Source organism: Bombina bombina, chromosome 1, assembly GCF_027579735.1.
Source record: "Bombina bombina isolate aBomBom1 chromosome 1, aBomBom1.pri, whole genome shotgun sequence".
Taxonomy (NCBI): Eukaryota; Metazoa; Chordata; class Amphibia; order Anura; family Bombinatoridae; genus Bombina; species Bombina bombina.
In genome coordinates this window covers 80,626,159-80,650,047 of record NC_069499.1, presented here as the reverse complement: position 1 = coordinate 80,650,047, position 23,889 = coordinate 80,626,159, and the positions used below count along the sequence as shown (strand labels likewise).

General features: G+C 37.8%; 1 long non-coding RNA gene across 3 annotated transcripts in view; it reads right to left on the bottom strand.

The window, feature by feature from the left end:
- LOC128644864 (uncharacterized) overlaps positions 1-23,889 on the bottom strand; it is a 359,997-nt gene that overhangs the window by 91,912 nt on the left and 244,196 nt on the right. The window contains exon 4 of one of the 3 annotated variants that reach the window (XR_008400052.1): positions 13,690-15,475. The exons of the other annotated variants lie outside the window; for them this stretch is intronic. This is a non-coding gene — a long non-coding RNA (uncharacterized LOC128644864). Of the gene's footprint in view, positions 1-13,689; positions 15,476-23,889 lie in introns of those variants that run through there. 3 annotated transcript variants of the gene reach the window in all.

Here is a 23,889-nt window from a genome sequence, read left to right as displayed (position 1 = left end):
CCTGTGGTCCATCATCAAATGTGAGATTTACAAGGAGGGAAAACAGTACACCTCTCTGAACAGTGTCTGGGAGGCTGTGGTTGCTGCTGCACGCAATGTTGATGGTGAACAGATCAAAACACTGACAGAATCCATGGATGGCAGGCTTTTGAGTGTCCTTGCAAAGAAAGGTGGCTATATTGGTCACTGATTTGTTTTTGTTTTGTTTTTGAATGTCAGAAATGTATATTTGTGAATGTTGAGATGTTATATTGGTTTCACTGGTAAAAATAAATAATTGAAATGGGTATATATTTGTTTTTTGTTAAGTTGCCTAATAATTATGCACAGTAATAGTCGCCTGCACACAGAGATATCCCCCTAAAATAGCTATAACTAAAAACAAACTAAAAACTACTTCCAAAACTATTCAGCTTTGATATTAATGAGTTTTTTGGATTCATTGAGAACATGGTTGTTGTTCAATAATAAAATTAATCCTCAAAAATACAACTTGCCTAATAATTCTGCACTCCCTGTGTATATATATATATATATATATATATATATATATATATATATATATATATATATTTATTTAGACATTTGTATGTATGCATTTCTATGTCAAAGACCTTTTGTCTGCCTTTTTCTTTTTCTAACACCGGAGGCCTCATATCTTTGAGCCCTTATAACCTTTTTATGCAATTTTGTTTTTTAATAATTTTTGAATCAGACAGTGTCATTATGAGTGTGACTGTACTGTTAAATGTATTTTTGATGTGTTTGTGCAACTTTTTTGCCAAGCATAAGAGTTAACCAGAGCTCTGAAGTTGTACTTTCCCGATGGGCGTTAAATTCAATGGCACTCAAGCGAACGCATTTCCTTTCAACTTGTAATATGTGCACTACTTCCAATGCGCGCAAAGAGTCGAGAAAAAACCCTTATCGCTTGTGCGCAACAGTTAGCGCACCACTCATAATCTAACCATATTTAATATCAGCTCCCAAGAAGAAATGCACCTACTGGTGAGCCAATGAGATGAGTGATATGTGTGCAGCCACCAATCAGCAATTATATCCCAGTAGTGTAGTACTGCTCCTAAGCATATCTAGATATGTTTTTCACAAGAGAAAAAAGTCAATTTGATTATAGAAGTAACATGAAATGTTTCTTAAAATTGTGTGCTGAACCATGTAAGTTTAATTTTTACTTTGTTGTTCATTTAATTGTGGTGAGTATTCTGTTCACTTTAGATAATAGACTTGATGTAGTACCATAGGAATTAGAGGGATATAACTGGACAGAAAGGCTTCACCTCACTGGGTAGTCCTTTCTTAATCTTAAAGAGAAACTGAACTGTAATATCTTTTGACCATAAATATGTTCCCAATTACTTGTAATTCCAGCTGCAAATGTAAAGGACATTGTTGCTTTTGTTCATTGAAAAAACATACCATTGTTCCAACAGGGCTGGACTAAGAATAAAAAGCAGCCCTGGAAAAATATGAAAAACAGCCATATTGAGTCAGTAGAATGTACAAGCCCCATTTTTTTTACTCAAAGGGGATTATTGGGATACTCCTTCCCCAATATTTTTTTTAGAATTACTGTTTATTATTTTGTATTAAATAAAAGTACCAGATTGATGTTATTTAGACACCCTACAACACAATTGCATCCATTAATCACTCCTTTAAATTGTAGCTTTCCAGCCCAAGCTGCTGCAGCCCACCGGGAAATCTCCTGGTATACTGGTAGGTCAATCAGGCCCTGTGTTCCAATACCATTCCCATACCAATGGGATGCGCCTAGAAAAAAAAGCAGATCTCCTTATCTTATCTCACTCTCAGTGTACTTCAATGAGCAAAAGTAGTTATCTCAGTTGAATAAATAAACCTAAAGGAAATATCAAAAACATTTAATACTCTGCAGCTGATATAAGAAGTCACTGAAGACACAATAACGAGAAAAAAAGGGACAATATACTAAAAAAATTGTAGAGAATGTATAATGCATATTTTAAGGGACAGTCTAGTCAAAGTTAAACGTTCTTGATTCAGAGAGGGCATGCAATTTTAAACAACTTTCCAATCTACTATTATCATCAAATTTGCTTTGTTCTCTTGGTATTCTTTGTTTGAAATTTAAACCTAGGTAGACTCATATGCTAAATTCTAAGACATTGAAGGTTGTCTCTTATCTGTTTGTCATATAAGTAACATTGTGCTTTCTACTGTGGAGTTACTTAGGAGTCAGCACTAATTGGCTAAAATGCAAATCTGTCAAAAGAACTGAAATAAGGGGGCAGTCTGCAGAGGCTTGGATACAAGGTAATCACAGAGGTAACAAATATATTAATATAACCATGTTGGGTAGGCAAAACTGGGGAATGGGTAATAAAGGGATTATTTATCTTTTTAAACATTAAAAAGGTTGGTGTAGACTGTCCCTTTATGCTGGCAGTCCAGTATTTATGCACACCTAAGAGGCAGCTACATTTTAAACAGCTCTTAGTCATCTATGCATTTCAAATATGAAGGTAAAGTGTAAAAAAACAAATTGCTGTGGTGTTTGTCACTGGCACTCATTGATAACAATATGTGTTACTTGTAGTCGCTGGGGTAAAATCTCTGCTCTTTGTTTTTTACTGGAAACCTGGGCATGTAATTTTAAACAACTTTCCAATTTACGTTTATCATCAAATTTGTTTTGTTCTTTTGGTATTTTTTGTTAAAAGCTAATCCTAGATAGGCTCATATGTTACTTTCTAAGGTAGATGGCGTTAATTCACGTGTGCTATATAGATAAAATTGTGCTCACGCCTGTGGAGTTACTTATGAGAGGACACTGATTGGCTAAAATGCAAGTCTGTCAAAAGAACTGAAATAAGGGGGCAGTCTGCAGAGGCTTAGATACAAGGTAATCACAGAGGTAAAAAGTATATTAATACAACCGTGTTGGTAATGCAAAACTGGGGAATGGGTAATTAAGGGATTATTTATCTTTTTAAACAATAAAATTTCTGGAGTAGACTTTCCCTTTAAAAGCAGAATTTAAACATATTGAAAATATTTTTGATTTAAAAATATTAAGTAAATCATGTCTAAATTTAAGTTGAAACTGGTAAAGCAGTTTAAATTTTCTACAAACAGCAGCAATCTTTAAATAAAAATAAATATATATTTATATCTCATAATACTGAACTTTAATTCCTCATTTTTCATATATATGTGTGTGTCCCTTTAACATACTTCTGTCTAATATCCTCTAGATTATTACATTTAAAATGTAGTTTATGATCATAACTAAACTCAATTATTAGTGGATTATTCTGTAAATAAGAAATTGCAGAGTCATATTGCATTTTCTATTGCCGAACCCTTTTCTGACATACGCATTGAGGCATTTATTTTCCTTGTAACCGGTGGTTTGCATGTGGTCAGAAAAACAGTTTAATGATGTCCCTCAAGGTGAGCCGGGTAGAACAGGTGGCTCAAAGGAGTTCAGTTTGATTCAGTTCAGTTAAACTGTCTTGCTCAGTCTGTTTAAGTCACCGCAATACTACTGGGAATAGAATGATGTAATTGGCAGCCGGATATATTCACATGAGACCTCTTGGCTCACACAAAAAGTGAAAAGTCAAACAAGACTATTGTCAGAACAAACAGAATGGATTAGGATATTAAAGTACTTAAAAAATGGTTTAAACCCCACAATACATGGTTAAATTGATATGTACTCAGAGTAATAGGAAGCTTTGTAATTTTTTTTAAGCAATCACTAGAAATAAAATTATTATGACAGTACATTGCAATAAGACAATATATTAAACTTTTATTTTTAAGTTCCAGATTTGTTTGTGTTTGTGTCATACACACACACACCTGTAAATATATATATATTTCTGTAAATCATACATGATACACAATTTATATAATAAATAAAATGAAGTTATAGTATTTAAAGCACCTCAAATTCTCTCTCTCTGTTATTCATTGTATCTGAATTGTTGCACAAGTAGATGATGATAGATAGATAGATGATTCATAGATAGATGATAGATAGATAGGTAGATAGATAGATAGATAATCACATATAACATTCCTGTTACTGTATACAGTTTATCTAATATATCATAAATATAGACTAAATGCAAATGTACATTAATTTCACACAGAATTGCAGAAAAACAAAATATAACAAATTTAGAAAAACACCATCCCTAATATGTGACATTTTAAAAAAAGCTTTTAACACTGATATAAAAAAATAAAAAATATATTATTTCTAAAATGAACGAAAACCAAGCGTTTAAATGTTCTTTTGGTTAAATATCCATCAATGGAAACTTCCCAAGGGAAAGTTTAAAGAAACCACATTCAGTCATATACACTTCATCTCGCATCCACCAGGGAACAACTCCATTAGTATCACAGTTCAGGATTTCAACTCAATAGTCATCATGTTCACCAATTACCCAGAATTAAAGCCAGGTAATTTGACACATCTGCTGAGTACCTCACCGCAAACTACCTCAGTAAGACAAGAACCATGTTATTTCCAAGGTGGAAGCTCGAAAATCCAGCGGTGATTCAGATGTGTTATGGCCTGCAAATCCAAAGGGGGTGACCTAATTTTGTCATGTAAATTTGTATTGATTTATAGAGAATACATTACTTTGGCTTTTATTTTTTTCCACTTTGTAGATAATTCCCACAAACTTAAGGGTGGTTTGTCAACAGTAAACTGGTGGTGCACTGGTATATGGAATTGTGGTTACAAATTAAGTTTAGAAGAGGAAGTTCCATTTTTTGTGAATAACTAGGTCAACAATTTATCCAAAAAATACATTTTGGCTAATAGTCTCCATTTTTAAAATACTGTTTTGTATGATGGTCTTAGTATGTCTGTTTACATGAAAATCTTGATATATTTTAAAGGGATATAACACTTGATATATTATTAAAAATGAATGTTAAACATGTTAAAACATTTTATTTTTTGCACAAAAAGAAGGTTAAATAAAAGTGGTTTAATCTGGACCTGCACTGCATGTCTGTGTACAGCTGATAAAATATGATGAATGTAAATAGCTGAGAATGCCACCATCTCTATTGGTGGATAAGGACATACTCCCATTTAATATAAACACATACATTTGTTTTAGTTAGCTGGTAATGACAACTTCCTTACCTCCATTGGTAGATAAAGACACACCTCCGTAAGCATAAACATAAAAAGTTATTTTAGAAAGCACATGAACATGCTGTGTAAAAAAAAAAATCAACAACAAACCCCCCCCCCCCCACCCCAAAACAACTGTAATCCACTTAATGTACCTTTAAGAAAGATATGCTTTTGACTTCCTCTGTTGATGGGATAGGACCATAGTGCTACCATTGTATACAATCAGCTGTTTCCATAAATACAAGTGCTATTGGTATTACAAAGTACAAAAAGACATATAAGGCAATATCATGTAGCCCTCACCCTAAACTGAGCCCTATACTAGCCCAAACCCTAGAAATTAACCTTTAGCTAAGACAAGCTCTAACCCTAAACCAGGCTTAGCCATAATATTAACACTATACCAAGAACTAACCCTAAACTTAAAGGGACACTGTACTACAAAATGTGTTTCTGCTTAATGTGTTCCAAATGACTTGTTATGCATACTGCAGAGCATTAAATGTATGGGGAATTGGACCTTCATATTTATTCTGTATTTGAAATAGCTGTCTTTTTTCATTAAAACCATCACCTGTTGTTCTTCAGGACATGTCCATAACAATGGACTGAGCCTGCACATAAAGCAAACCTGCTAATGTTATCTATGTTAGGTATTGAAATGCTAATTATGGCTTGGAGTTTGAATTAGCACAACCAGCTATTTCAGATACAATATCTCTCACTCTCTTATCGCCCACTGGTAGATTTGTGCTATTGTTTACATAGCTTTTTTTTACAGAGAACACATTGTTACCCATATTTTCAGTAGGTGGGGATAAGTATTTAAAATAACAAAATAAAAAATAAAGTAGCTGTTTAATTACATTCACCCCAGCATGTAAAATGGAACATTTGGAAAATAATAAAGGGGAGTACAATGTTCCTTTAAATCTAGCCCTAACTTTAGTAGTAACCTTAAATATAAGACAAGTTTAACCATAAACCTAGCGATAACACTAACTCTTAACCAAAATTAACCCTAACCTTAAAGGGACAGTGTAGTAAAAATTAAACTTCATGATTCAGATAGGGCATGCAATTTTAAACAAGTCTCCAATTTACTTTTATCATCAAATTTGCGTTGTTCTCTTGGCTCATATGCTGATTTCTATGACCTTGAAGGCTGCCTCTTATCTCAGTGCATTTTGATGTTTATTCACAGCTAGACAGCGCTCGCTAGTTCATGTGTGACATTTAGATAACATTATTTATGATTTAGCACTGATTGGCTAAAATACATGTCTGTCAAAAGAACTGAGATAAGGGAGCAGTCTTCAGAACCTTAGATACAAGGTAATCATATTGGTAAAAAAGTGGATTAATGTAACAGAGGTGGGATATGCAAAACTGGGGAATGGGTAATATAGTGATTATCTTCCTTTTTAAACAATAAAAAGTCTGAAGTAGACTGTCCCTTTAACCCTAACTCTAACCCTAGTTATAAACCTAAGCCAGGCCTTAACCCTAAACCAAACCTAGACATAACACTAACCCTAAAGAATTAACGTTTCCTAAATTAAATCTTAGTTATATCCCAAGTAAAAACTCTAAATCTAAGCCAGTCCCTAGCATCAAACTAGTTAAATCTAGACATAACACTAACCCTAAATAAAGAACTACTCCTAAGTTTAACCATATCACACTGGTAATAATAATAAACCTAAGCCAAGCACTAATATCAAACTGTCAGGGTGCCAGGAATCAGACTGAGACGAGAAGTGCAAAAATAATCATACCTTTATTTATAGCAAAAAATAATAAAAGTCCACAAGTCAAACAACAAGCCAGGAGTCAAAGCCAGAGCTGGTAGTCAGACAAACCGAATCGGGAGCCAAAGTGAATAGTCAGACGAGACGAGTCAGGAGCCAAAGCAAGTAGTTCGACAAGCCGGAATCAGGAACAAGGAAAACAGCAGAGTCAGGAACAAGCCAGGGATCAGGAACCAGGAGGGACGTCAGACAGCCAGGTAATACACAGGAACTGGAACTCACAAACAGGTCTGAGACAACGCAAGGGCAAAGCATACTGAACAGAGGTCCTTTAAATAATAAGTGATGACATCACAATTCTGAGACTGCAACCTGTCACACACGGATGATGTACACCAGTCTGGCCATAAGAGGGTGTGCAGGAAATGAGCAGCATCACACACTCTGCACCAGACTCAGCAAGAGAGGTGAGTAAAATGGCTGCTAGCAGCACATGGCAAAGCAGGGAAAAAACCCTGACAGTACCCTCCCCTCAATGACCCCTCCCCCGCAGGAAGGAGGCTTATTGGGGAAATGGGCATGGAAGGCACAGAGGAGGGTGGGAGCATGAACATCAGAGGAGGTGAACGCTCCTCCGGACTGTAGCCCCTCCAGTGAACCAAATACTGTACGCGGCCCCTGGACATACGAGAATCAATAATGATGCTGACCTCATATTCTTCATGGTAGTCAACAGAGATAGGACAGGGATGAGGCAACACAGTGGTAAACCGATTACAAACCAATGGTTTCAAGAGGGAGACATGAAAAACATTGGAGATGCACATTGCAGGGGGAAGGTCAAGAGTGTAGGCCTCAGGATTGACCCGTCGGAGTATTCGGAAAGGACCAACATAACGGGGAGCCAGTTTATTGGAAGGCACACGAAGGTTCAAGTTGCGGGAGGACAGCCAAACCCTCTCACCAACCTGGTAGGAAGGCGTGGGCAGACACCTACGATCAGCCTGGAACTTTTGGCGCTGCATAGAACAATGAAGGCAATCCTGAATCTGCACCCAGGTGGAATGGAGGTGCCGGAGATACTCCTCTAAAGCCTGGATACCCTGAGACATGAATGAATCAGGCAACAAGGATGGTTGAAACCCATAATTTGCCATGAACGGGGATATCTAGGAGGAAGCATTAATAGCACTATTATAAGCAAACTCTGCTCAAGGTAACAGTTCAGACCAATTATTGTGGTGATCTGAGACATAGCAATGGAGGAACTGTTCCAGAGCTTGATTAGACCATTCCGCAGCCCCATTGGATTGAGGGAGATATGCCGAGGAGAAGGAAAGCTGGATCCCCATTTGAGCACAAAAGGAACGCCAAAATCTGGAGATAAACTGGCTACCCCGGACCGACACAATCTCCTTAGGTAACCCATGTAAACGGAAGACCTTCCGGGCAAAAATTGAAGCAAGCACCAGAGCTGTAGGCAGCTTCTGCAATGGAATGCAATGTGACATTTTAGAAAAACGGTCAACCACCATAAGGATAACAGTATTGACATTGGAAGCAGGGAGCTCGACAATGAAGTCCATGGAAAGATGTGTCCAAGGATGCTCACCATTAGCAATGGGTTGAAGAAGACCCACAGGAAGACATCAAGGAGTCTTATTTTATGCACAAACTGAGCAGGAGGTAACATACGCAGCAACATCAGAATGAAGACCTGGCCACCAGAATTGTTGAGTGACAGACCAAATCATTTGGTTCTTGCCTGGGTGACCTGCGACTTTAGGATAGTGGTAAGTGTGCAAAAGTTTAGTTTGAAGATTCTCAGGAACAAAACACTTACTACTAGGTTTCTCAGGAGGTGCATTGGTTTGTGCAGCCAGGATCTCCTCCCCCAAGGAAGAAGTCAAATAAGTATGTATGGTAGCCAAAATATGGTCAGGAGGTATAACTGGAGTAGGTACAGACTCCTCCTTGGACAGAGGTGAAAATTGTCGAGAGAGGGCATCAGCCCTAACATTCTAACTACCAGGCAGGTAGGAGACCACATAATTAAATCAAGACAAAAAAAGCGCCCCTCTGGCCTGTTGGGGCGACAAGTTAAATTCTTGTGGTCAGTAAGAATGAGCACTGGTACGCTAGTACCCTTGAGAAAATGCCTCCATTCCTTGAGTGCCACAATTATGGCCAGTAATTCCCTGTCGCCAATTTCATAATTGCACTCCGTTGGAGACAATTTCTTATAGAAGAAACCGCACGGATGCAAGGAACCGTCAGGCGTAGGACGTTGAGACAAGAGGGCACCTACTCCAGTCTCACATGCATTAACCTCAAGAACGAAAGGCAGGACAGGGTTAGGATGAACCAGAACTGGAGCGGCAGCAAAGGCAGTCTTAAGACTATCAAAGGCCTTAATGGCAGTAGGTGACCAATGGAGTGGATCATTCTCTTTACGGGTCATGTCTGTGATAGGTTTGACCAAGGAAGAAAAGTTTTTAATAAACTTTATATAGTAATCGGCGAACCCCAAAAAAATGTTGAATAGACCGAAGACCAACTGGGCGAGGCCACTGCAGAACTGCAGACAACTTGTCAGGATCCATGGAGAACCCTGCAACGGAGATAACATAACCTATAAAAGTTACTTGAGTCTGATGGAACTCAAATTTCTCGAGTTTACAAAACAGGCCATTCTCACATAGTCTCTGAAGAACCCGTGTAACATCAGAACGATGAGCCTCAATTGTGGGTGAGTGTATGAAGATGTCGTCTAAGTACACCACAACACACTGTTGCAACATATCTCGTAGGACATTATTAATAAATTCCTGGAAAACAGCAGGAGCATTACATAGGCCGGGCATTACAGGATATTCATAATGCCTGCTCCTGGTGTTAAATGCTGTTTTCCATTCGTGGCCCTCCTTGATCCTAACGAGATTGTACGCTCCTCTCAAATCAAGTTTAGAAAAGACCGAAGCTCCCTTGAGGTTGTCAAAGAGTTCCGTAATGAGCGGAATAGGGTAAGCATTCTTAATGGTAAGTCGATTAAGACCCCTATAATTGATGCATGGTCTTAACTCGCCACCCTTTTTCTTCACAAAGAAGAAGCCAGCCCCTGCAGGAGACCAGGATTTGTGGATGATCCCCCGCGACAGAGCATCAGCAACATACTCCTCAAAAGCACAATTCTCTGCAACAGACAGAGGGTAAACCCGGCCCGAGGAGGAATGGCTCCGGGTTGCAGGTCTATGGCACAATCGTAAGAACGGTGAGGAGGCAACGTACTGGCACGCACCTTATCAAAAACGTCTAGGAACTCTCGGTACTCCTCTGGCAATTGAGATACTGAAGAAGTGCACAAGACTTTAACTGGTTTCCGAAGACAAGTGGAAATACATTGCAGAGACCATGACAAAATTTCGGACCTGTGCCAGTCGAGACTGGTATTGTGCTTTTGGAGTCAGGGATAACCCACAACAACTGGAAAATGCTTTATTTTATTACCTGGAACTGGAGGGTTTCAAAATGGAGAGCCCCAACAGCCATGTATAACAGAGCGTTTTCTTGAGTAACGAGTGCAGGCTGAAGGGGCCTGCCATCAATGGCCTCAATAGCAAGCGGAATGGACTGAGACAAAACAGGAATGGAGTGCTTTGATACAAAAGCACTGTCAATGAGATAGCCCACAGCACCAGAGTCAACAAGAGCCTGGGTGGCTATGGAGGAGTCCACCTAGGAAAGGACAACCGTGACCAAAGGTTTCTCCTTTACCAGTTCCGGGGACCTCGACAGGACCTTAGGTGCGAGCGTTCCCGGCCGTGTAGGACAAGACTTTAAAAGGTGGCTCTGTAACCCACAATAGAGGCAGAGCCCCTCCCTCCTCCTAAAGGCCCTCTCCGCCATGGAGAGACTAGTGAATCTCAACTGCATCGGCTCAGCAGTACCTGGTGACTCGGGACCAGCAGGCATAAGAGGAGAGGGAGGCATGGGTGGGAACGAACACGTAGGAGACAATGGAACAGGAGGCTTCCACAAGCGCTCCTTGAAAGAGGGCCTCTCTCTGAGTCTGATTTCAATTAGGATAAAAAAGACACCAATACCTAGAGATCCTCTGGTAAATCTCTGACAGCAACTTCGTCTTTAATCGCATCAGAGAGTCCATGAAAAAAGGTGGCAACAAGAGCTTCATTGTTCCAACCTACCTCTGCGGCAAGCGTATGGAACTCAATGGCATACTGAGCAACATATCCAGGACCTTGCTGAATGGATATGAGTCATTTAGCAGCAGAGAAGGAACGAGTCGGAACATCAAATACCCTTCGAAAGGAGGCCACAAATTCAGGGTAATTTGAAATCATAGGTTTATTAGTCTCCCACAAGGGATTAGCCCAGGCAAGAGCTGTGTCAGAGAGTAATGAGATGAGAAATCCCACCTTAGCTCTGTCAGAGGGAAACGCCTGAGGTAACATCTCAAAGTAAATGCCCACCTGGTTCAAAAACCCTCAGCCCTGAATAGGATCGCCTCCATATCGCTGAGGTAGAGGTGCAGAACCGGACATGCTGCTGGTAGGACTAGGTGCAGCAGTAGAAACAGGAACAGTCAACTTGCGGGACACTTTTTTGTCCAAATGTGCAGTGCGAATCAGCAGGGTTTGCAGGGCTAGTGCAAATTGATCCAAGCGGTGATCCTGTTCATCCATCCTGGAAATGATGGCAGGTAAAGGTGGATTATTAGCACCATCAGGATTTAATGTCAGGGTGCCAGGAATCAGACTGAGACGAGAAGTGCAAAAAAAATCACACCTTTATTAATAACAAAAAATAATAAAAAGTCCACAAGTCAAACAACAAGCCAGGAATCAAAGCCAGAGCTGGTAGTCAGACGAGCCGAGTCGGGAGCCAAAGAGAATAGTCAGACGAGCTGAGTCAGGAGCCAAAGCGAGTAGTCCGACGAGCCAGAATCAGGAACAAGGAGAACAGCAGAGTCAGGAACAAGCCAGGGATCAGGAACCAGGAGGGACGTCAGACAGCCAAGTACTGTAATACACAGGAACTGGAACTCAGAAACAGGTCTGAGACAACGCAAGGGCAAAGCAAACTGAACAGAGGCCCTTTAAATGATAAGTGATGACATAACAATTCTGATGATGTACAACAGTCTGGCTATAAGAGGGCGTGCAGGAAATGAGCAGCATCACACACTCTGCACAAGACTCAGCAAGAGAGGTGAGTTAAATGGCTGCCAGCAGCACATGGCAAACAAAGCAGGAAAAAAACCCTGACACAAACTGAGTCTAGCCATCCTTAAACCAAGCCTAGCCATACCACTAACCATAAACTGAGAACCAGTGCTGGTTTTACAGGGGTGAAAACTTACAGGTTGCACTTGAGAATGGACAAAAACGATTCTCCCCCTGCTGTTTCTTCACACCTAGCTAACTGACCAGGCTAAGCTTTTGTCACACACCCTCCAGAAATGAGTTGGAGGAATTACTAAACCAAGTCCTAACCCCAAACTGAGCCCTAGCCATAACACTAATGTAATAAAAGTACTAGGGGTAGATTTATAAAGCAGTGGATGCTGCAATCTACCCCCATAGTTTCAGGTTCCCCTGAAACTGAAGTTAAGAAGCAGCGGTCTTAAGATCGCTGCTCCTTAACTCATTCACCACCTCTGAGGCGGCGGACAGCAATCATCTCGATCAGATAAGAACGGGATGATTGACACCCCCTGCTAGCAACCTCAAAAGTGCAGGGGGTGGCATTGCAATGATAAATGCCAACAGAGTATGCTGTCAGCATTTATCGATATGCGGCGGACATGATCCGCTACAGCGGATTATGTCTGCCGCACAATGATAAATCGGCCCCCTAGCCCCCCTTAACTCTTACCCTAGCCATCTCACTAACCCTAATAAAAAGTCGTGTGGCCTGATATTCAAAACCTTCCTAAGCTTTACATTCCTGCTTTTTAAATAAAGATATCAAGAGAACGAAGAAAAAATTATAATAGGAGTAAATTAGAAAGTTGCTTAAATTTGCATGCTCTATCTGAATCATAAAAGAAAACAATTTGGGTTTACTATCCCTTTAATGAAAGTTAAATATCAAATTCATTCAGCATTGTATTTCTTATTATGAAATGAGTTCCTCACTCTACAAGTGAAATAAATAAGGGCCATGTATCTGGCGTATTCGCAAAAAATGTCCTTCTGGCCTTACAGTTTTATCTTATCAACTAAAATGTGGGGAGATTATGTCAAAATATGCAACACTTATTAACCTAATTTTTTTTTTTTTTTGCTGACTTCAATCCATTATGTCTGATCAGTTGAATGTTAGATAATAATCAGGCCATAATTATGGCTACATATTCCTGCCACTTAAATCCACCTGACTGTAGTTTGATGCAATTTTCTCCATCTAGTTAAACTGTTAATATTGTACTATGCACAATCAATGCACTATAGAAGTGAGTATTTGTATTTCATGCAACAGAAATGGACAATGATTAAATTAAAATTTTAAGCTGAATTGTATTAATAAACCAATTTACTGCTATTTAATTCACTTCATTCTCTTGATATCCTTTGTAGAAAAACATACCTTAATAGACTCAAGAGGAACAATTCACTACTGGGAGCTAGCTGCTGACTGGTGTTTGCACATACATGACTCTTGTCATTGACTCACCTGATTAGTTCAGCTAGCTCCCTGTCAAGCATTGTTGCTACTTCAACAAAAGATACCAAGAGAAAGAAGCAAATTTAATAATAGAAATACACTGGAAAGCAATTTAAAATTGTATTATCTATCTCAGGGTTCTTCATGCCACGGGTCAGGACCCATTACTGGGTCGCTGCAACATGTTTACTGGATCGCAAAGTGTGTGTTATAGGAGAGTTTGTTTGGTTTGTGTGTTGTAGGAGAGTGTGTATGTTATATGGAAGTGTTTTGTATGACAGTGTGTGTGTGTTGTATAAGAGTATGTGGTGTGTGCGTGTTGTATGAGAATGTGTGTTGTGTGTGTGTGATATAAGAGTATGTGGTGTGTGTGTTGTAGGAGAGTATGTATGTTATATGAAAGTGTGTTGTATTACAGTGTGTGTGTGTGTGTTGTATAAGAGTATGTGGTGTGTGTGTGTGTGTTGTATGATAATGTGTGTTGTTTGTGTGCTATATAAGAGTATGTGGTGTGTGCGTGTTGTATGAGAATGTGTGTTGTGTGTGTGTTATATAAGAGTATGTGGTGTGTGTGTTGTAGGAGAGTGTGTATGTTATATGAAAGTGTGTTGTATTACATTGTGTGTGTGTTGTATAAGAGTATGTGGTGTGTGTGTGTGTTGTATGATAATGTGTGTTGTGTGTGTGTTATATAAGAGTATGTGGTGTGTGTGTGTGTTGTATGAGAATGTGTGTTGTGTGTGTGTTATGTAAGAGTATGTGGTGTGTGTGTGTGTTGTAGGAGAGTGTGTATGTTATATAAAAGTGTGTTGTATGACAGTGTGTGTGTGTTGTATAAGAGTATGTGGTGTGTGTGTGTTGTAGGAAAGTGTGTATGTTATATGGAAGTGTGTTGTATGACAGTGTGTGTGTGTGTTGTATAAGAGTATGTGGTGTGTGCTTGTTGTATCAGAGTGTGTGTTGTGTGTTGTTGGAAAGTGTTTATGTTATATGAGAGTGTGTGTGGTGTAAGTGTGTTGTATAAGAGTTTGGGATGTGCGAGTGTGTGTTGTATGAGAGTGTGTGGGGTGTGTGTGTGTTGCATACGAGTGTGTGATGTGTGAGTGTGTGTTGTATAAGAGTGTGTGTGATGTGTGTGTGTTATAAGAGAGTGTGTATGGTGTGTGTGTTGTATAAGAGTGTGTGATGTGTAAGTGTGTGTTGTATAATAGTGTGTGATGTGTGTTGTATGAGTGTGTATGTTGTATAAGAGTGTGTGATGTGTGATGTGTGATGTGTGTTGTATGAGTGTGTGTTTTGTATAAGAGTGTGCAATGTGTGATTGTGTGTTGTATGAGAGTGTATGTGGTGTGTTATATGAGAGTGTGTGTGGTGTTTGTGTTGTATGAGAGTGTGTGTATGTTGTATAAGCGTGTGTGATATGTGTGTATGTTGTATGAGAGTGTGTGGGGCATGTGTGTGTGTTGTATGAGAGTGTGTGTGGTGTGTGTATGTTGTATAAGCGTGTGTGATGTGTGTGTGTGTTGTATGAGAGTGTGTGGTCTGCCTGTGTTGTATGAGAGTCTGTGGGGCGTGCGTGTGTGTTGAAAGAAAGTGTGTGTGTATTGTATGAGAGTGTGAGTGTGCGTTATTACCTTTTACAAGACTTTCAAGTTTGACAACAAATTTGCTTATTAAGAATCCGATGAAAGATCTCATACCCCGGTGTATCTTTTACGAGAATGTTGCCTTAGCAGAGAGCTTTTAGAGAATGTCTTGTTTTTTGTTGGAGCGTTAAATCTGATTCATAAGATTTTGTATTCTTCCAAAATAAGTGGTTGTTTTTCTATGTTTTTTTAGAAAGTCACTATCCAAAGTACTGAAGTCACTAAAAGAAAACACATGTTTTAGTTTAAAATAGAGCACAATATTTGGTCATTTCAGTTTTTAAGTATTTAATTTTGTTTTTGCCCATAAATAGACAGACTTAGTAGCTTCCAAATGTCTCAGTTAATTGCAGACATACTTAAGATAAGTGAAAATATTTATATACAATTGGTTATATCTAGCTGTGTTTTTCAACTAATACTGGTGTATAACACCTTATCTGCCAGTGCTAGTAGAGAAGAAAATAGTGACATTTATTAATAAGTGTACAGGAAAAGTGAGGCTATTTATTAGCAATGAAATAGGTAAAACGCTGCAACAATTATGTGTGTAGTAGTCTAAGAAATGCATATTCTGTATTTCACTGTATATTGTCCAATTTTTTTTTAAATGCAAACTCTAAAAAGTGCACTAATCTGCACAGTCTACATCATTCACGGTACTATGCTGAAGATGTTTATTCCTTCAGTTAGGGAAAAGCATTAAAATTTGTGACTATAATGAAAACTCTAATTTTGTTACTTATTAAAGGGACATACAACCTAAAATGTTTCTTTCATAATTAAGATAGAGCATGCAATTTTAACAACTTTCCATATTACTTTTATTATCTAATTTGCTTTGTTCTCTTGGTATCATTTGTTGAAAATAATACCTAGGTAGGCTCAGGAGCGGCAATGCACTACTGGGGACTAGCTGCTGATTGTTGGATGCACATATACTCTTCATGTCATTGGCTCACCTGATGTGTTTAGATAGCTAGCAGTAGCGATGTGCTGCTTTTTCAGCAAATTCTACCAAAAGAATGAAGCAAATTTGATAATAGAAAGAAAGTTGTTTAAAATTGTATGCTCTATCTGAATCATGAAAATAAATGCTTGGGATTCATGTCCCTTTAATGCTAGAATAGGGGTCAAAGATCAGTATAGAGTGAGTGCACCTATAAAAATGTATTTGTTATAGCGGTCAAAACCCTACAAAGTGACAGTAGTTCCTTCAAACTTCTGTCTTAGGCAAAGATAAAAAGTGAACAGGGTGAGGGGAGCTGGTGTATGGTAAATGTCACATTAAAATCGAAGAATTATATAATTAATAATTAATAATTAGGAGTGTATGAGCATCAGGAAGTGGATTGTATTAGTACTGTATACTGTAAGGAGGTGTTTAGCCACATCCTACAAGTCTTTTGGAGACTCCAGCAAACCCTTTTGAGAGTTATGAAAAGCTCCAACCACAAAGCAGGGTATACAGCAGGGGTGTCCAAACTTTGCTCTCCAGAGGTTTTGGAACTACATTTCCGATGATGCTCAGCCAGCATTTTATCTAGCTGAGCATCATGGGAAATGTAGTTCCAAAACCTCTGGAGAGCAAAGTTTGGAGACCCCTGGTATACAGTCTCAAAGACCAACGGACATCTGTCCATCTAATTGGCATTCCAGCAAACCTCAAGGAGATATTTAGCCGCATCCTTTTAAAAAGACATTGTATCCAGCTAACCTCATAAAGGTGTTTATCTGCAACCTTTTAAAAGAGACATTGTAACGATTCATAAACCTCTTCATACACACTAACAAAAGTCTTCATCACTACAACGTAAAGCACGCAAAAGTTGCCCTCCTTTAACTTTCCGTTTTTTCAACATAAAGGCTGAGCACTTTTAACCAATAACACGTATTATTCAGGGTACTTTGAAAAAGTTACCTAAGCCCAAAAAAAAAAAAAAAAAAAAAAGGGGCCTAGTAACTCTGGACTTCTCCTCTAAACGTGAGTACCTGCGTTAGTCCCACATAATTCTAACAGAAGAAGCTAACATACCACTAAGTTCATCTTAGAGTTGTAAATACGGATGATTATATTAAGACTTTAAAAACATAAGATACCGTATTGATACACGAGACCTTCTCAAATATCAACTGTCTCTATTTGAAAGAAAAAAATAATAAAATATATATATATTTTTTACACATTGTATGATAACACCCAGCAAATCCTGTACTTATATATTAATCCTGTACTTATATATTAGTTCTGTATTTAAGAAAAATTGTTTTATTCATTGTATTGTACACTATCATACGACAATATATATGGTATTAGAGCTCTATACCAATGTTTTTTATGTATATTTTTTAAATAAATGTATTTTAATTTAACATATAATAGTCGCATATTTTATTGACTAATTAGTTTGTCGTCTAATTATATAATTCTTCGATTTTAATGTGACATTTACCACACACCAGCTCCCCTCACCCTGTTTACGTTTTACCTTTAATGCTAGAATAAAAGGGAGAATAGTTCAGGCACATTATTCATCTGAAGAAAGCCACCATTATAGTCTATAGGGAGTTTTGCAAATAAATAATTTAATACATTTTTCTAAGAGATTGTGATCGACCTCAAAGTTTGATTTTCTTTACATAACATTTACCAGATATTTACTATACTCTTCACTTAATCTTATTAATTAAAACTGTGATGTTTTATTTACAGTATTGCAGGTAGTTTTTAGTATTATTATAGAATAGTAGGGAGATAGTGGATCATAAGAAAACATAGAACCAGGTTCCACACTAGCTTCTACTGAGCATGTGCAAGACTTCACAGAATATACGCATATGCTTTTGTGATTGGCTGATGTCTGTCACATGATACAGGAGGAGTGGAAATAGACATAACTAAAATTTGTCAGAAAAAAAGCTACTACTCATTTAAAGATCAGACATAGGGGCCAATTTATCATAGTGCGAGCGGACATGATACGATGTAGCGTATCATGTTCTCCGCATATCGATAAATGCTGACAGCATACGTTATCGGGAGTTATCATTGCACAAGCAGTTCTGGTGAACTGCTTGTGCAATGCCGCCCCCTGCAGATTCGCAGCCAATCGGCCACTAGCAGGGGGTGTCAATAAATCCGATCGTATTCGATCGGGTTAATTTCTGTCCGCTGCCTCAGAGCAGGCAGACACGTTATGGAGCAGCGGTCTTTAGACCGCTGCTTCATAACTTCTGTTTCCGGCGAGCCATTCGGAGCTTGATAATTCGGCCCCTAAGTGCTATTGTATTGTTTTGTTATTGCGCATTTGTTGATTATGCAAATCTACTGTATTTACTGGTCTTTTGAACAACTTTTTAATTTACTTCTATTATCTAATTTGTTTTGTTCACTTTTGTATTATTTGTTGAAAAGTATACCTAGGTAGGCTCAGAAGCTGCTGATTGGTGGCTGCCCATATTTGCCTCTTGTCATTGGCTTTTAGCTATCTTCCAGTAGTGCATTACTGCTTATTCAACAAAGGATATCAAAAGAATCAAGCAAATTATATAATAGATGTAAATTGGAAAGTTCTTTAAAATGTATGTTCTATCTGAATCATGAAAGAAACATTTTGGGTTTCTTGTCCCTGTAATTCCATTTACTGGTGATGCCTAAGTAGCATATAATATTTGAGTAAAACCATTCAGTGCATATCGTTGGGACTAATGGGACATGAAACCACTTTTTTCCCTTTCATGATTCAGAGGGAGCATGTGTTTTTAAACAACATTCCAATTTACTTCTATAATCTAAATTGTTTTTTTTTCTTTATCTTGGTATATTTTGTTGAAAAGCATCCCTAGGTAGCTGCTGATTGGTGCTTGTACATCTATGCCTCATTCTATTGGTTCACCCGTGTGCATTGTTGTTTCTTCAACAAAGGATACCAAGAGTATGAAGACATTTAGCTATTAGAAGTAAACTGTAAAGTTATAAAACTGTATTCTCTATTTCAATCATGAAAGAATAAAAAGAATGTCCCTTTAAACTGGTTAAATAACCTTACGAGAGGGCATTACCAAACAGTCACATTCTCACTGTTTTTAAACTAATAATCTTCAAATTTAAAAAGAAAAAGAAAAAAAAAAAAGCTTGTGGTAGGTTAGACGCAGCAGGGCAATTAAGATGATGCTAGGGAGGTAGACATCTGCTGCTAGACAGATACAGTTCCACTGATACTATCTATAGCTACAATCCTTCCGAGAGATAAACACTATACGAGAGAAATGAGCAGTAGGAAGTGACTTGCTGAGAAAGTAGTGATGGGAGAGCGGCCTTGTGGCCCCTGTGGTCTGGCAATGAGAGCGAGGATAAGGTAGTGTAAAGTTACAGGTGAAAAGAATCACGGGCAACATCAAGATTTAAGTATGTAATATGCAAACACTTAAAGCATGCGATTTATTGAGATAAAATCATACCCTGAACTACAGAGATAAAGTTTTTTTTATGATAAGAGGGTGAGAAGTGGTTTTATGATTATATGAATGGTATAGTATTTAACTTGTTGCTTGCTGGGGAGAATTGCTGTGCAGTGTGTGGCAGGCTATTTTGGCATCCAAACAGTTAAAGGCAAATTAAGTGTTATGTAAACTATGTGTGATCCTATGTAATTAAACACAGTAACTTCAACTCTTTAACATCTCACTGAAAATGCTCTACTCAGTACTGGGAATGAATTGCAGGTCCTGAGTGTAACTTTTATTTATAAGTCAAGGGTAGCTGATTGGGTATTTCTCTTGGCCCTTGTGCAAGCAATACAAATACAAACACACATATATATATATATATATATATATATATATATATATATATATATATATATATATATATATAAAATGGAAAGTGCAAAGCGGTAATAGTGTGCCATTTTTGTGCATATTTCAGGTCATTGGTTAATTAAGTACTGCACTGACGAGAAATACAAAATTATGTTTTCTCTTTAAAGCTTTTGAAACATATGGTATTAGCTATTAGCATTTTCTTTCATATACACTTTTAAATAATATAGAAATAAATTAAATAAAGTTGAAATAAAGTAATTGTACATTTTAATGAATTAATGGCCAGTATCTAAAAATAATCTTAAAAAACAGGGGCACTTTAATTCATTAAACTTTACAAAGACGCTTCATTTTTAAAAATGTTACCACTGAGTTATGGTAAACATATCGCAGTCCCCCCGCCAGCATCTCCTACCTTCTTTAACAGATCGATGACGAATCTGGCTTCCTCCAATTATTGCACTAATTGGAGGAAGCCAGATTCGTAATTGAACTGCTAAAGTAGGTAGGAGATGCGGGTGTAGGAACTTGATAAATGTGGGACAAAGAGTTAATATGAAAAAAAAATATTTGAGGTGTTGAGAAAAAGGTATAGGGATAAAGAACATGAGATGGAAGGGGTGGAAGAGAGAGGGTAAAGTGAATATGTGTGTGTATAAGTACACGTATATGTGTTAAATTTGTATATATGTACAATTCAGCTGATATGCAAAGTTTGTTGCAAAGACATAAACCAAAAACTCCAATTACCTGAGTGGAATTATTGTTCTAGAGCGGGTTTACCCTTCTGCAATAAGCGTCAGGAGTTACTATAATGTACTCTAAACTAACATATTGTTATTGCAGTGCAAAAATGCAAGTGGTATGAATTTTGTTCTCCTGACATTACCGCTGCATTTTACATGCATTTTTTTTAACAGATAAACTAATTAGAGTATTTTATTATTCAAATACAATATCCCTTGTACTAGTAATCTTGGGCGCGATCCGATATACGGCGCCGGTTTTGGCGCATTCGTGGAAACTTGCGCACCCATAGTTTCAGCTCGCAACTCGAGCTATCTCATATACGGCGCCGTAAGATGCTAAAGTGCCGTAAGTCTTACAAACTAGCGATGTCCAGAAATCTGCGTAAGTACAAATTTCTGGAGTCGCCAGTGACTTACGGCACTTTAGAAACTGCCGCCGCATAAAAAACCTGACTAAGTTATTAAATAACCTGTACTGTCTAACACGCCTCCCAAACATAGCCGACATGTATACCCCTCTATCCGCAATCCCCCCTCTCACTCCTAACAATAAATATATTAACCCCTAAACCGCCACTCCCGGACCCCGCCGCCAGCTACATTATCTATATTACCCCCTAATTTGAGCACCCTACACCGCCGCCAGTTACATTATCTATATTACCCCCTAATGTGAGCCCCCTACACCGCCACTAGCTATATTAAATGTTTTCCCCCCTAATGTGAGCCCCCTACCCCACGCCACCTATTTAAACTATATTAACCCCTCATATGACCCCCCTACACCGCCGCCACCTATTTAAACTATATTAACCCCTAATATGATCCCCCTACACTGCCGCCACCTATATTAAAATTATTAACCCCTAATCTAATCCCCCTATACCGCCGCCACCTATATTAAATTAATTAACCCCTAAAATACTAAAATATCCCTACCACTAAACCTAAGTCTAACCCTACAAATAGCCCTGAAAAGGGCTTTTTGCAAGGCATTACCCCACAGTAACCAGCTCTATTGCCAGCCCTTAAAAGGGCTTTTTGCGGGCCATTGCCCTAAAGTAACAAGCTCTTTTACCAGCCCTTAAAAGGGCTTTTTGCGGGGCATTGTCACAAAGTAATCAGCTCTTTTGCCTGTAATCTAAATCCCCCTACACCGCCGCCACCTATATTAAAATTATTAACCCCTAATCTAATCCCCTACCCCGCCGCCAGCTATATTAATATTATTAACCCCTAATTTAATTCCCCTACACCGCCGCCACCTATATTAACTATATTAACCCTAATTATATTAGGGTTAATATAGTTAATATAGTTATTATATTATATATATTAACTATATTAACCCTAATTATATTAGGGTTAATATAGTTAATATAGTTATTATATTATATATATATATATATATATATATATATATAAATATAAATATATATTAACCCTATCTAACTCTAACACCCCTAACTTAATTATTATTAAAATAAATCTAAATAATATTAATAATATTAACTAAATTATTCCTATTTCAATCTAAATACTTACCTATAAAATAAACCCTATTAATAATTACATTGTAGCTATTTTATGGTTTATACTTATTTTACAGGTAACTTGGTATTTATTTTAACTAGGTACAATAGCTATTACATAGTTAATAACTATTTAATAGCTACCTAGTTAAAATAATTACCAATTTACCTGTAAAATAAATCCTAACTTAAGTTACAAATACACTTACACTATCAATAAATTAAATTAACTACAAATATCTAAACTAAAATTCAATTAAATACACTAAACTAAATTACAAAAAACAAACAAACACTAAATTACAAAAAATAAAAAAGATTACAAGAATTTTAAGCTACTTACACCTAATCTAAGCCCCCTAATAAAACAATAAAGCTCCCCAAAATAACGAATTAAGTTTTAATGACGTCATCCAAGATGGCGCTCCTCGAATTCTGATTGGCTGATCAGCCAATCGGATTGAACTTGAATCTGATTGGCTGATTGAATCAGCCAATCAGATTTTCTTACCTTAATTCCGATTGGCTGATAAAATCCTATCAGCCAATCGGAATTCGAGGGACGCCATCTTGGATGACGTCATTTAAAGGAAAATTAATTCGTCGTTCAGTCGTCGGGCCAGCTGGATGTTCCGCGTCAGAGGTCGGAAGAAGCCGGAAGAAAGAAGATTGAAGATGCCGCTTGGAGGAAGAATTCGCCCCGATGGAGGACCTCTTCTTTGCTGCTTGGATGAAGACATCGCCGGGATGGAAGACCTCTTCTTGGCCGCTTGGATGAAGACATCGCCGGGATTTAGGACCACATCTGGATGAGGAGTTCGGCCCGGCTGGGTGAAGACGACTCAAGGTAGGGAGATCTTCTGGGGGTTAGTGTTAGGTTTTTTTAAGGGGGGTTTGGGTGGGTTTACATTGTAGCTATTTTACGGTTTATACTTATTTTACAGGTAACTTGGTATTTATTTTAACTAGGTACAATAGCTATTAAATAGTTAATAACTATTAGCTACCTAGTTAAAATAATTACCAATTTACCTGTAAAATAAATCCTAACTTAAGTTACAAATACACCTACACTATCAATAAATTAAATAAACTACAAATATCTAAACTAAAATACAATTAAATACACTAAACTAAATTACAAAAAAAAACAAACACTAAATTACAAAAAATAAAAAAGATTACAAGAATTTTAAGCTACTTACACCTAATCTAAGCCGCCTAATAAAATAATAAAGCCCCCCAAAATAAAAAAATGCCCTACCCTATTCTAAATTAAAAAGTAACCAGCTCTTTTACCAGCCCTTAAAAGGGCTTTTTGCGGGGTATTTCCCCAAAGTAATCAGCTCTTTTGCCTGTAAAAAAAACCCCACAATACCACCCCCCAACATTACAACCCACCACCCACATACCCCTACTCTAAACCCACCCAAACCCCCCTTAAAAAAACCTAACACTAACCCCCAGAAGATCTCCCTACCTTGAGTCGTCTTCACCCAGCCGGGCCGAACTCCTCATCCAGATGTGGTC